The sequence below is a fragment of the Neoarius graeffei genome, chromosome 26, assembly GCF_027579695.1.
Source record: "Neoarius graeffei isolate fNeoGra1 chromosome 26, fNeoGra1.pri, whole genome shotgun sequence".
In the NCBI taxonomy this organism is placed as follows: domain Eukaryota; kingdom Metazoa; phylum Chordata; class Actinopteri; order Siluriformes; family Ariidae; genus Neoarius; species Neoarius graeffei.
Window position 1 is genome coordinate 11,384,545 of NC_083594.1, and position 12,674 is coordinate 11,397,218.

Here is a 12,674-nt window from a genome sequence, read left to right on the forward strand (position 1 = left end):
TTTTTCTACTTTCGCCTCACGCCTCTGCACTTGAGTCATTCCCCTGGTGGCCTAGTGGGGGTTTGCTGGATCATTACACCAGCGACCCGGGTTCGATTCCCAGCAAAACCCTAACAGAAGTTATCTCAGATCATTATCTCATCTCATTCAAACTATGTCTGAGTAATAATATATGTACCTCACCATGCGACTGTATTAAACATACATTCACGTCAACTACTGCACAGAGCTTTATAATTGACCTCCCAGAGTTATCAACTTTGATTGGGTCACTGTCAGCCCCTGCAGAACTTGATCAGGGAACTGAATGCTTAGAGTCAACATTCTGCCATAGCTTAGATAATGTAGCTCCTCTTAAAATGAAAATGGTTAGAGACAAAAAATGAGCACCCTGGTATAATGATGACACTTGCACATTAAAACAGACCACTCGAAAATTGGAACATAAATGGCGTCAAACAAAATTGGTAGTGTTCAAATTAGCGTGGAAGGAGAGCTTCTTGAAGTATAGAAAAGCTCTTAGTGCTGCGAGATCAACATATCTCTCCTCCCTAATAGAGGATAACAAAAATAATCCTAGATTCCTATTTAATACTGTAGCAAAATTAACCAGGAATAAATCCACTATAGACACATGCATACCTGTAGCATGTAGTAGCAACGATTTCATGAATCTTTTTCTGACAAAATTGAGAATGTCCGACAAAAAATTCAAACTACTAATTTAAGGTCAGACAATGTAAGTGACCCTGTAGTTAACAATATAACTATCAGATCATCAATTAGAATGTTTTACTCCCCTTAGAGAAACTGAATTACTTTCATTAATCTCGGCATCAAAAGCCTCAACTTGTGTACTAGATTCCTTACCTACATGTCTCTTCAAACAGATCAAGTCAAGTCAACTTTATTGTCAAATATGCTATACATGGTGGACATACAGCACAGATGAAATTTCAGTCCTCTCTGACCCATGGTGCAAACAGGCAGTGCAATAAATAAAAATAGAATAACTGAAATTAACAATATAAACACTCTAGATAAGAAATAGACATAGACTAAACACTCACAGGTGTGTGTGTCAGGGCTTTACATTAACTTTTTTGCTCACCGGCCACTGTGGCTAGTGGTTTTCCCGAGTCACTAGCCATTCCGCCTTTTCACTAGCCACAATTTTGTTGCCAGGAAATCGAAGTTTTTTATTCACCATGATATGTTAAAGTTCAGAAGATCTAGATTTAATTATGAATGGCAGCGTATAATGTATCTCTACAGTAGCACTCAAGTATTCAGTGCTGTTAAGGTCGCTCCCTATATGAAAACATGCAACCAATTCAGACAAAAATATAAACAGAGTATTCTGTTTATTGAACTCAAATTCAAGCCCCTTACAATATGAAATATCGTATAATATGAAAAATAACATTCAGTACAACTGAACTGATTCTAATATTAAAAGTCCAATTCAAAACATTTATCATTGAAAAACATTTGATGTTTTGATATGCAAGTATTATGTGTATTATCAAGTATTATTATGTATATTATGTATTATCTATTAATAGTGTGTGTGTGTGTGTGTGTGTGTGTGTGTGTGTGTGTGTGTGTGTGTGTGAACATGTGTAGAGAGAGACATTAAATGTCCTCATTACATTCATCATCAGATGAGTCTGAATGGTCCATAAATAAATGGTCTTCGTGACCTGAGGCTTCCACCAGGCCATAAGTTGATAGCTGGGGCGGGATCAACTTCTTTCCAATCGCGTGAACGTTTCTAAACAGCAGCTCCATCCTCTCCAGCTCAGCCGACTTCATGACAGCCAGGGACTGAAAGCAATGCTGTCCTGTTGTGACCAGCCGTCTTTGCCTGTTTTGATGTTATAGTACCGATGTGTGCATTTGACTTTTTGTGGTCCTTTATAGTTTCAAGTTTAAAATTACTGGTGCCTGTCTTTGCCAGACTTTCTACAGTCTTCGCAGTACATGGTATTTTCGGTTTTGCTATGAACTAGCCAATCTCACCCGAACTTCCATTTGTCATTGAGCTGTCTATTAGCGTCTTGTTCATCTCCATGGCCGCAGCCAGCTCTGAGGCCCCCGCGGTCCCCGCGACCCTGTAGAACAGGATAAAGCGGCTAGCGATAATGAGATGAGATGACAAAATAAATGTTATTTCCCAGCTTAAGGTCAGTCGTTATCGTGAAATACCGTGACCTTAGCCCAGAGGCCTCGGTCAGTATTTTCAAGACCTCGGTCACGGTATTTCACGATACGGACCCCCCCAGCTGGTAAATAATACACACACACACACGATGGTACTGTTCCATCCCGGGTTATGAGAGATGCGTTACGGTACACTGATTCTGATAACATGATGACATTGTGGCTACAGCCTACAAAAAAAAACCCTTACGAATGAGTAGGTACGCCTTTTCGACCAACAGAGAACAGGTTCTTGAACCAATTCCATTCAGGATTCTTTGAACAAGAACAAAATCCATTCTCTGTGGGTTGAAAAGGGGTAATGTCCTAGTTTGGTTATACTAAACATAGGCACTAATGGAACGCTGCTCAGCCAATCAAATTAGTGAGTCTGGATATTACTGAACTGTTGTATAATTAGTTAATTAGCTGATTATAGCTGAACCAGGGGAAAATGGTGCATTCCAGGACCACATTCAGGAACCTGTGGAGTAATGTGAACGTGGCCATGTTTTGCCTCTAGTGGCTTTCCATACAGGATGCGCCATCAAAACCCTATATTCAATATCTTGAAAGAGGCTAAAGAGGGCTACGTTCACACTGCAGGCTGAAGTGACTCAAATCCGATCTTTTTGCCCATATGTGACCTGTATCCGATCTTTTATTGACAATATGAACGACACAGATCCGATTTTTTCAAATCCGACCCAGGCCGTTTGGATATGTGGTGCTAATTCCGATTCCTATCCGCTCTTTTCATATGCGACTTCAGTCTGAACCGCCAGGTCGCATTCATCCGACTTACACGTCATCAACAAGCCACAAACGTCACTATTCTGCGCTGAAGTAGGCGGCGGGTCTCTCAAAAAAAAGTTACAACAACATGGCGCATAATCACGGGCGCAGATAGAGGGTGGGACGAGTCATATTTAAATTCACCTCGTTCGGTCCCCCCCACTTATAGGGAGGAAAAAACGTCTATGCTGTCTTTCTTTGCATAAGGCAAACCTCACGGAAAAATCAAAAGACTAATTACCATTCGGTTTATTGAGGTGCACAGCAGTGTATACATATAGTTGCAACAACTCACATAAAACAAAACAAAGACTGATATTCGGTTGGTTGAGCTGCGCAGACTGCACAGGTTGCGAGCTCGAGCTTGGTTGCTATGGTTACTAACAACAAGTTTGACAGGCATATCGGGGTTGGTTTGCTGGAATACCTCAATATTCAATATCTTGAAAGAAGCCAAAGAGGAGCTCAAGAGGAGTTCATATGACTCTCTGAGCAGATCGGGTTTACTTTTCAGGTTTACTCCGGACTACATGTGCAGCAGTGCAGTTGTAGCCTGCCTTGTTTGTGATTTTAAAAATAAATCATTTGATAAGCCAAAGCAATAGAGTGGAAAGTTTCAATTTATGTTTGCCTTGGATAACTTTGCCTAAAACATGGTGGTGTATACTGATTTTTTTTCCCAGAATGTTTTTGTGTGCAGGTGTAATGGATGCCAGATTGTTAATGTATCTCAGTTCCATAGGCTACATGGTTAGGGGATCTTTTGTCCTCATTGCTTGGGCCAGATCAAACCAAGCTTAAATTATTCTTACTCTTGCCACATACATGATTTTTTTTCAAAACTATTGATATTCAGTTCAAACACCATTAAAAGTAATTTCAGGAATAAATCTCTTGTGTGATGTGTAATTCACCCCCTCATTTAAATACCGTAAATCCTCTAATACTGGCCTGTATTCCATTACTGGCCGGGACTCTAATATTGGCCGGTCTCGCTGTCGGAGGAGGTAAATAATGGCCGGACTCTAATACAGGCCGGGGCTATAACCAACGATGTTTCTGAGATCATAGTGGCCTTACACAATCGTTCCGATCTGAAAGACAACTGTGATCAGTGGCGCCGCCAGGCGTATGGCCGTACGCACTAGGCGTACCTTGGGGAGAGAGATATTTTTTTTTAATTATAATTGTTACCTGAATGCTTTGGCAATGCAACATAATTTGAGAAAGAGAGAGAGAGAGAGACGTGTGTGTGCCGGCGCATTTGTGTGCTTCAGGAGTGGGCGGGGTGTGCGTGACCAAGAAAGCTCATTGGTCAATGCAGATATACTTTTCTTGCACCACTGAGATTCTCTCCAGATTTGAGAAACGGAGACAGACAATCGTCAGTAGTCAGAGCTTGTGCGAGAATTTATTGAGAAGCGAGTCAAAAATGAGTAAACGAACCCTGAAACAAACGAGCTTGTTTCAGACTTTTACGAAAAAGTCCAAAAGCAGTGATCCAGGGGTGTCATCTGCTTGCCAGTCCTCTCCAGTATCAGCTAGTAACACGGCACCGGCAGCTTCCACTCCTCCGCAACCGAGCAGCAGTACGCTGCAGCTGGATGCGAGCTCAGTTCCTTTGAGGGAATTGCCTTCATCTACCTCTGAGTTTGAAACTAGCCATACATCCAGTGAATTTCATATAAGAACACCTACATCTCCCCATGTCCCTTACGATCAGAAGTAGATGGTTGCTCCACCTTGCTGACAAATGAGCCATCAGATAGCTTTACTAATGAGCCACGAGTCAGCCCGCTATCACTGACATCAGATTCATCACACATAGGTAAACTTCAACCAGATGCCTTAAAATGTGCACCGGACTCTGTAAAGCTCAATGTCCTACAGAACCGCTTCAAACCAGACAGAGGGTGGGTGGCTCCTTCTACTCTGATTTTCGGTAAACTCAGAAAAATACCCGAGGAGTTTTTCAGCGAGTCTCTGTACCCCACGTTGCGCTACAGTGTGTGTCAGAGTCGTGCGTGCGGTAGTGCTGAGCAAGTTCACTAGATTCTAATCGAGGCTATAAAGAGTTTATTGTTTATTGTCGTGTGTAGTTCACATATGTTGTTCAAATATCAGCCTGTGTTCATGGAAGGCTATTGTTCAATTTCAAGTTAAAGTTCTATCGTTGTTTTGTGTATAAGCCTATAGATCGACTCTTCATAGAAACTGCAGCACGCAAGCGTTTTTTTTTTTTTTTGGGGGGGGGGGGGGATTACACCGCTAGTGCGTACCTTACAGTTCAACCCTGCAGGCGCCCCTGATTGTGATTACCGGTAGGTCTGGTGGTAACCAGGCAACCAAGCATCAACCTATTTTATAGGTTCAAATAGACACAAAATCTCGTTTTTATTCATTCCACTGGTAGTCTGTTTTGCTCAAATAGAAATAGAGGCCTGCCTCTAATTCTGGCCTCCTTCCAATAATGGCCTGGACCAAGATGCACTTGAGTGAAATAAAGGCCCCGGCCTATATTAGAGGATTTACGGTATGGCGGAAATGTTTCGGCGCGCGCTTTGCGCATCACAGACCTCGGGATTTTAAAATGCTGCTCCGGCCCTGATCATCTCTGCCCCTTTTTTCCTGAGCAGCAGGGTTTGAAACTCCAGCTATATGCCGCCACATAGTGCGCTTGTCAGTCGTCAGCAACTTTGTTGCTTCGTTCATTAACCGCAGGTTACCGTATCACTGATTTTACCTGAGCCGTTAAAGTACGTTCTCAACAATTAGTTGTCGGCGCGTAATATTACATTGCAATGCGTTTATTATATCAGATGCCTTCAGGCCCGGCGCCAGGAACAGTTTACTAAGGGGGCAATTAGAAATCGCAAGGGGGCAAATATTTTTTCATATAGTGTGTAGTAGTGATGGCGGTCTGACAACGTGTTTCAAACAATTAACTGCGCCAACCACAAAACCACGGCCCCGAAGGTTGCTTTAGTCCGGGAAAATCATGTGATATATTACCAGGGCAGTTGCGCTTTATCAACCCCCGTGCCCACCTGTTAACCCTCCCCTCCGATTTTCTCACAGACACGCGTTACAACCGGAAATGCCAAACATAAAACAACACACACAAACCTACAGGCAAGTCCTTTAAATTTAAAATACATACAGACAGCTCCGCGGCATGAAAACAAAACGTCAATGCAAGTCTAAGGTACTTGGCTCGGCGGCCAAAATAATCTCATCTCATCTCATTATCTCTAGCCGCTTTATCCTTCTACAGGGTCGCAGCCAAGCTGGAGCCTATCCCAGCTGACTACGGGCGAAAGGCGGGGTACACCCTGGACAAGTCGCCAGGTCATCACAGGGCTGACACATAGACACAGACAACCATTCACACTCACATTCACACCTACAGTCAATTTAGAGTCACCAGTTAACCTAACCTGCATGTCTTTGGACTGTGGGGGAAACCGGAGCACCCGGAGGAAACCCACGCGGACACGGGGAGAACATGCAAACTCCACACAGAAAGGCCCTCGCCGGCCCCGGGGCTCGAACCCAGGATCTTCTTGCTGTGAGGTGACAGCGCTAACCACTACACCACCGTGCCGCCCCAGACAAAATAATAATTTTAAAAAAATCAACAGACCCCGCGGCTGCACCAGTAATAGCCTTCCTGACTCGCACCGGGTCAACGCTAACCATTTAATCCGCGATCCCAGTTTAGGCGTGTAGGGAACTAAACACTCTGAAGTGATGAATTTTCACCCCCGCTGCATGGGGGGGTGACGTCAACGACACGTTTCTTACGCTATTTGCGCACAAGCGGACCATATATGAACACATACACCAACATAAACGGAGATAAACTTAGCCTACAAAGAAAGAAAATGGATTCACAATATTGTGATTGAATTCGTTTAATTCGGTGGGGGAAAGACTACTCCCGTAAACTGACTGCATATTACAGGATATTGCAGAGACAGTGCACTTGTAAGTGTACATGTAAAACCCCCGCCAGCACGACCCCTCCCCTTGTCCTTATCACAGGTCTGTGTGTGCGCGGCTGTGTCAGCATTTCACACATACACCCACAATAACTAGTCCCCAGTAGTTAGGATTGATACATATGTCTAAAACAGGGTTAATATTAAATTCAGGCTTCTTGAAATAATCCTACCTTAATACAGTTGAATTCTACGATTGCAACGTAAGAATCATAACAACCAATCAGATTTGTTCTACCGTGCCAGTTTTAGTAGTGATTTATGTGAAATGTATTTTTGTGCAATGCGCAACCACTTAATATTTCGTATTTGAAAATACAAATTATTAATACGTCTATAATACATTATATTTTCATAAGAAAACAATTAAGTGATCTGAGTCTCCGTTGAGGGGGCGGGGCTGTAGCCACGAGGGGCGACGCCCCCCCCCCCCCCCCCCCCCCCCATGGCGCCGGGCCTGGATGCCTTCAGAGAAAACTACAATTAAAATATATTTTCATACCACAGAATAAACCACCCGCCAAAGTGGCTAGTGGGACTAAAGTTATTACCTGCCAAAGCCGAATTTTACCCGCATTTGGCGGGTGGGCGGGTGCTAATGTAAAGCCCTGGTGTGTGTGTGTATGTGTATATATATATATATATATATATATATATATATATATATATGGGCGGCACGGTGGTGTAGTGGTTAGCGCTGTCGCCTCACAGCAAGAAGGTCCTGGTTCGAGCCCCGTGGCCGACGAGGGCCTTTCTGTGTGGAGTTTGCATGTTCTCCCCGTGTCCGTGTGGGTTTCCTCCGGGTGCTCCGGTTTCCTCCACAATCCAAAGACATGCAGGTTAGGTTAACTGGTGACTCTAAATTGACCGTAGGTGTGAATGTGAGTGTGAATGGTTGTCTGTGTCTATGTGTCAGCCCTGTGATGACCTGGCGACTTGTCCAAGGTGTACCCCGCCTTTCGCCCGTAGTCAGCTGGGATAGGCTCCAGCTTGCCTGCGACCCTGTAGAGCAGGATAAAGCGGCTACAGATAATAAGATGAGATGAGATAATGAGATTATATATAAACCCAATTCCAAAAAAGTTGGGACAAAGTACAAATTGTAAATAAAAACAGAATGCAATGATGTGGAAGTTTCAAAATTCCATATTTTATTCAGAATAGAACATTGATGACATATCAAATGTTTAAACTGAGAAAATGTTTCATTTAAAGAGAAAAATTAGGTGATTTTAAATTTCATGACAACAACGCATCTCAAAAAAGTTGAGACAAGGCCATGTTTACCACTGTGAGACATCCCCTTTTCTCTTTACAACAGTCTGTAAACGTCTGGGGACTGAGGAGACAAGTTGCTCAAGTTTAGGGATAGGAATGTTAACCCATTCTTGTCTCATGTAGGATTCTAGTTGCTCAACTGTCTTCAGTCTTTTTTGTCGTATCTTCCGTTTTATGATGCGCCAAATGTTTTCTATGGGTGAAAGATCTGGACTGTAGGCTGGCTAGTTCAGTACCCAGACCCTTCTTCTACACAGCCATGATGCTGTAATTGATGCAGTATGTGGTTTGGCATTGTCATGTTGGAAAATGCAAGGTCTTCCCTGAAAGAGACGTTGTCTGGATGGGAGCATATGTTGCTCTCAAAAGGCGAGTCAAAGAGTCCCATACATACGTTTGGGTACGTACGTTGGGGGAAGTGCCTGTTAGAGAACACACTCTGTCTAGGCCGTCGGCATGGTGAGGTAGGGTGGCCAGTTCCTTTCCTCGCCGCCTTTGACTTCCCCAGTGTTTTTCCACCAGGTCCCCATTCACTGCTGGGTGGACAGGGGGCGAGCCCCAGATCCCCATCGAGCCGAGGCTTGAAACGGGGACTGTTCGCTTAGCGGTCAAGCGCTCTAACCACTTGGCCACCTGCGCTCCATATGTTGCTCTAGAACCTGGATATACCTTTCAGCATTGATGGTGTCTTTTCAGATGTGTAAGCTGCCCATGCCACACACACTAATGCAACCCCATACCATCAGAGATGCAGGCTTCTGAACTGAGCGCTGATAACAACTTGGGTCGTCCTTCTCCTCTTTAGTCCGAATGACACGGCATCCCTGATTTCCATAAAGAACTTCAAATTTTGATTCGTCTGACCACAGAACAGTTTTCCACTTTGCCACAGTCCATTTTAAATGAGCCTTGACCCAGAGAAGACGTCTGCGCTTCTGGATCACGTTTAGATACGGCTTCTTCTTTGAACTATAGAGTTTTAGCTGGCAACGGCAGATGGCACGGTGAATTGTGTTCACAGCACGGGCGATTGCTCTAAGACAACGAGGGAGGCTCAGCTTCCTCTAAAAATGACGAACATCGTGTAGGATGAATTGCGCTAGGCTTATGTTATAGCCGACCTTATAACATTGCTATTTCAGATCCAGAATCATAGAAATATATGTGCTCAACCCAACTACAGTGCGAAATCATTCCCTTATAACTTTAATGTGTGCGTGAGTTTTTCCCCCTCGAAATTCGATTTTCTCTATGTGCATGTAAACGCACTGACTGATGACGTCACCTGCGCAACTTTGGTATCGAGGGCTACCGCATGACATCACCATGCCGCGAGATTTTGTTCGGCGCCATATTGGAAGACCAAGTACACATCTATACAAGTACATACATTCATAAAACAAACTACACCTGAAATGTAGCCAGGGCCGGTTCTGCCCTAATCTGGACCCGGGTGCAACATCGCGCAACACCCCCCCCCCCCCCCAAAAAAAAAAAAAAAACAGTCTAAATCAGGACAACCATCACATAACTATAACTATAAACATTTTATATCAACTATTTTAACTAAATGGGCTATAATAAATAAGCCTGCAGGCAGCCACAGCGGGCTGCCTCAGAAAAGTAACCATTCAATGACACAACTGAAAGCCTGCAGCCATGGCGGGCTGCCTCAGAAAAGTAACCATTTGTCCTACTTTAAAACTCGTTTTGCATTTTCTGCCTCCTTTTTTGTATTTTCGACCCTCCGTTTATTTTCTTTCCTTTTCTGAAAACCCGATTTGTGTCCAGACATTTTGTTCTGCTACCAACGAACTAACTCGTCAGGTCTCGTCTCTCGAGCCCGCGATGATTCCTGTGGGAAGGGCAACAATTGATACATTTTTACAAACAACCAATAAACAGCCAATAGGGAGGTTGCAATGTTCAGGCTCTCCTTTGCTCACAGACACTCAGTAATGCACTTATTCTCTGTCTCCTGGCAGAAAGCTCCTTGTTTTGCTTGTGTCTCAATCACAGCTGGTATTCTGTAGAAAGACTTCTTTTCACCTTTTCCATCAGCTTTGTTAGAACACCCTAACACAGCACAAAAGTTTACCATTGTAGGTTTATGATGAATCAAGTTCCTCGTGGGTTTAAATTCTGCGCGCTGTCGTTATTTCCCCCTAATCACGAGTTTGTTGGTCTTCCAATATGGCGCAGGGTTTGTTTACTTCTGGTTTCCGGTGACGTCAGTGAAAAGGGTCTATTGGGCTTCCCCATCCAAAATGTTCACACACACACGCCCGTCTTGGTTTTTTTTTTGGGGGGGGGGCCGTTTTTTTTTTTTCGCGCCCGTGCTCGTGCCGCCCCCCCCGCGATGCCGCCCCGGGCGGCTGCCCGGTCGGCCCGCCCCCAGGACCGCCCCTGGATACAATTATTTGGTATATGAACATTTTAAATGCAGAACTGTCAGAATTAGACTGAATAGACTGTTGCCGGTTTAACAGCATCAATTCTTGCACTCCAGCGAGTGTCAGACAAGCTGTGGAGAGAGCAGCCGGTAGTTTCTTTGTATATGGCCCATCGTTCTGGACTGGCACTTACAAATTTGTAAAGACAATTGATGAAGCCAAAAAAAGCTGACACTTCCTCACTTGATCCTGCAGCATGTACCCCAGCGAGATTTAACACATGAACATTTTGATTGAATGAACTCCATACTAAGTTACCTAAGAATAGTTGCTCATAAAAAAAAGAAATGTCTTTTCATTTTAATGTAAGTCTTAATAGCCTAATGCTGCTTACTGTAGCCTAGCAATTAAAATAGTTTTTAACCCTAAATCCTTTATTCATGGATTGTATTGCTCACCACCTCCTCCTAGGATTTGGGTTGAGGGCTGGGGTCTTATTCCTGAGGCTGAATCTGTGGATGTTGAGGTCACCTCATTAGTTTTGAAACCAGTTATTAGCACCAGTATCATGTAGGCTAGCCTACTATTTTACCTCACGTATTAGCCCAGTAGGCTAGTTTACTGCACAAGTTTAGCTAGTTCTGTGCAGAACTTCTACATTATATTCATCTGATCTTCCATGGCAATAAACGTGAAGTATTTAAATAAAATGACACTGCACTGCTTATTGAAAAGTGTTGTCTTGATATTCTAACTAGGTTAAAATGAAATCTGCTAGTCTATCATTAGCTAACATGCTGTAATGGCATCGAGTGTCAGTGAATAATAGGCTAGTTTTCTCTGGGAAAAACTGAGTCACCTATAGACCAGTTCACAGATACGGCAAAGCGCAAGGAGTTGTGGGAAAGGTCAAAGGTTAAGGCCTCATAAACGAGCGGAAGTAAAGCATGTCAACAATGGCGGAGGGTACAGGCTCGCTGTGGGGACACTGTTGTGTTGTCGATTGCCACAGTGGACGTCGACTGCTTGAACAGTGGATGCGAGAAGACTGTAGTGTACATTTAAGTGAGTGTATACAGAAAAAATTATGTGAATCCAAGCACACAGTTAACGCAAAAGTTCATTTATATCCCGACCTTGTCAGCTGTCAGATTTATGTTAATGGACCCGGTAAGCTGGTAAATAATATTTTTTTTTTCTTTACCAAATTCTAACAGAAAACGAGAGCGCCCGAAAGGGAAAACCGAGCCGAGCCGCCTCACGGCTGTAATGCAAATTGCTTTCCTCCTCTGTATACAAGTGCGCTTCCATGGCAGGGAAAAAGAAACTACATTTTGGCGCCTATGTAGTCCCCTATTTAAACAAATAGGAGTCATTCAGGATTCAGCCATGTTTTTGCTCCGTGTTTTTACTCGACCATGGTTATACAGTATTATGAGCTTTAAATTGCATAAATAAAATCATTTGGTGAAACTTTGAAGAAGAGATTGTACTGGTTTAAAGTTTTTACCTAACGTTTTCATGTCGACTCCAATTAATACACTAATAGAATCGACGACTAGTTTAGTAGGCCAAAACTTTTTTCAATTTTTGACTGTGTAAAGGACCACACTAGTCCTTGTAAGTGTTTTGTTATTTTCTTGAGTGAAGCTTACATAAATGTGTTTTCATTTGTATTTTATGTTTACGAATGTGAGATTTGATTGAATTTCTGTTTGTGCTTTGGGGTGGTTGGGCTGTGAGGTTGAGTGGGTGTTGTGTGTGTGTGTGTGTGTGTGGATTTGTGTGGACTTGGGGTGCTGTTTGTCCTTTAAGTGACACCGTAGCTCCACAAGAGGGAGATTTGTAAAGGTAGTAACCAGGTGTGATCAATTAAGAAGCTGCTTTGTTTGAGCTTGAGCTAAGAAGGCTTGACGTCCATGCTCCACTACTCAAGCTTCACTGTAAAAGAAAAGGATATTTTGACGCCTGTTTTACAACAGAAGAGAAATGATTATATGTTGCA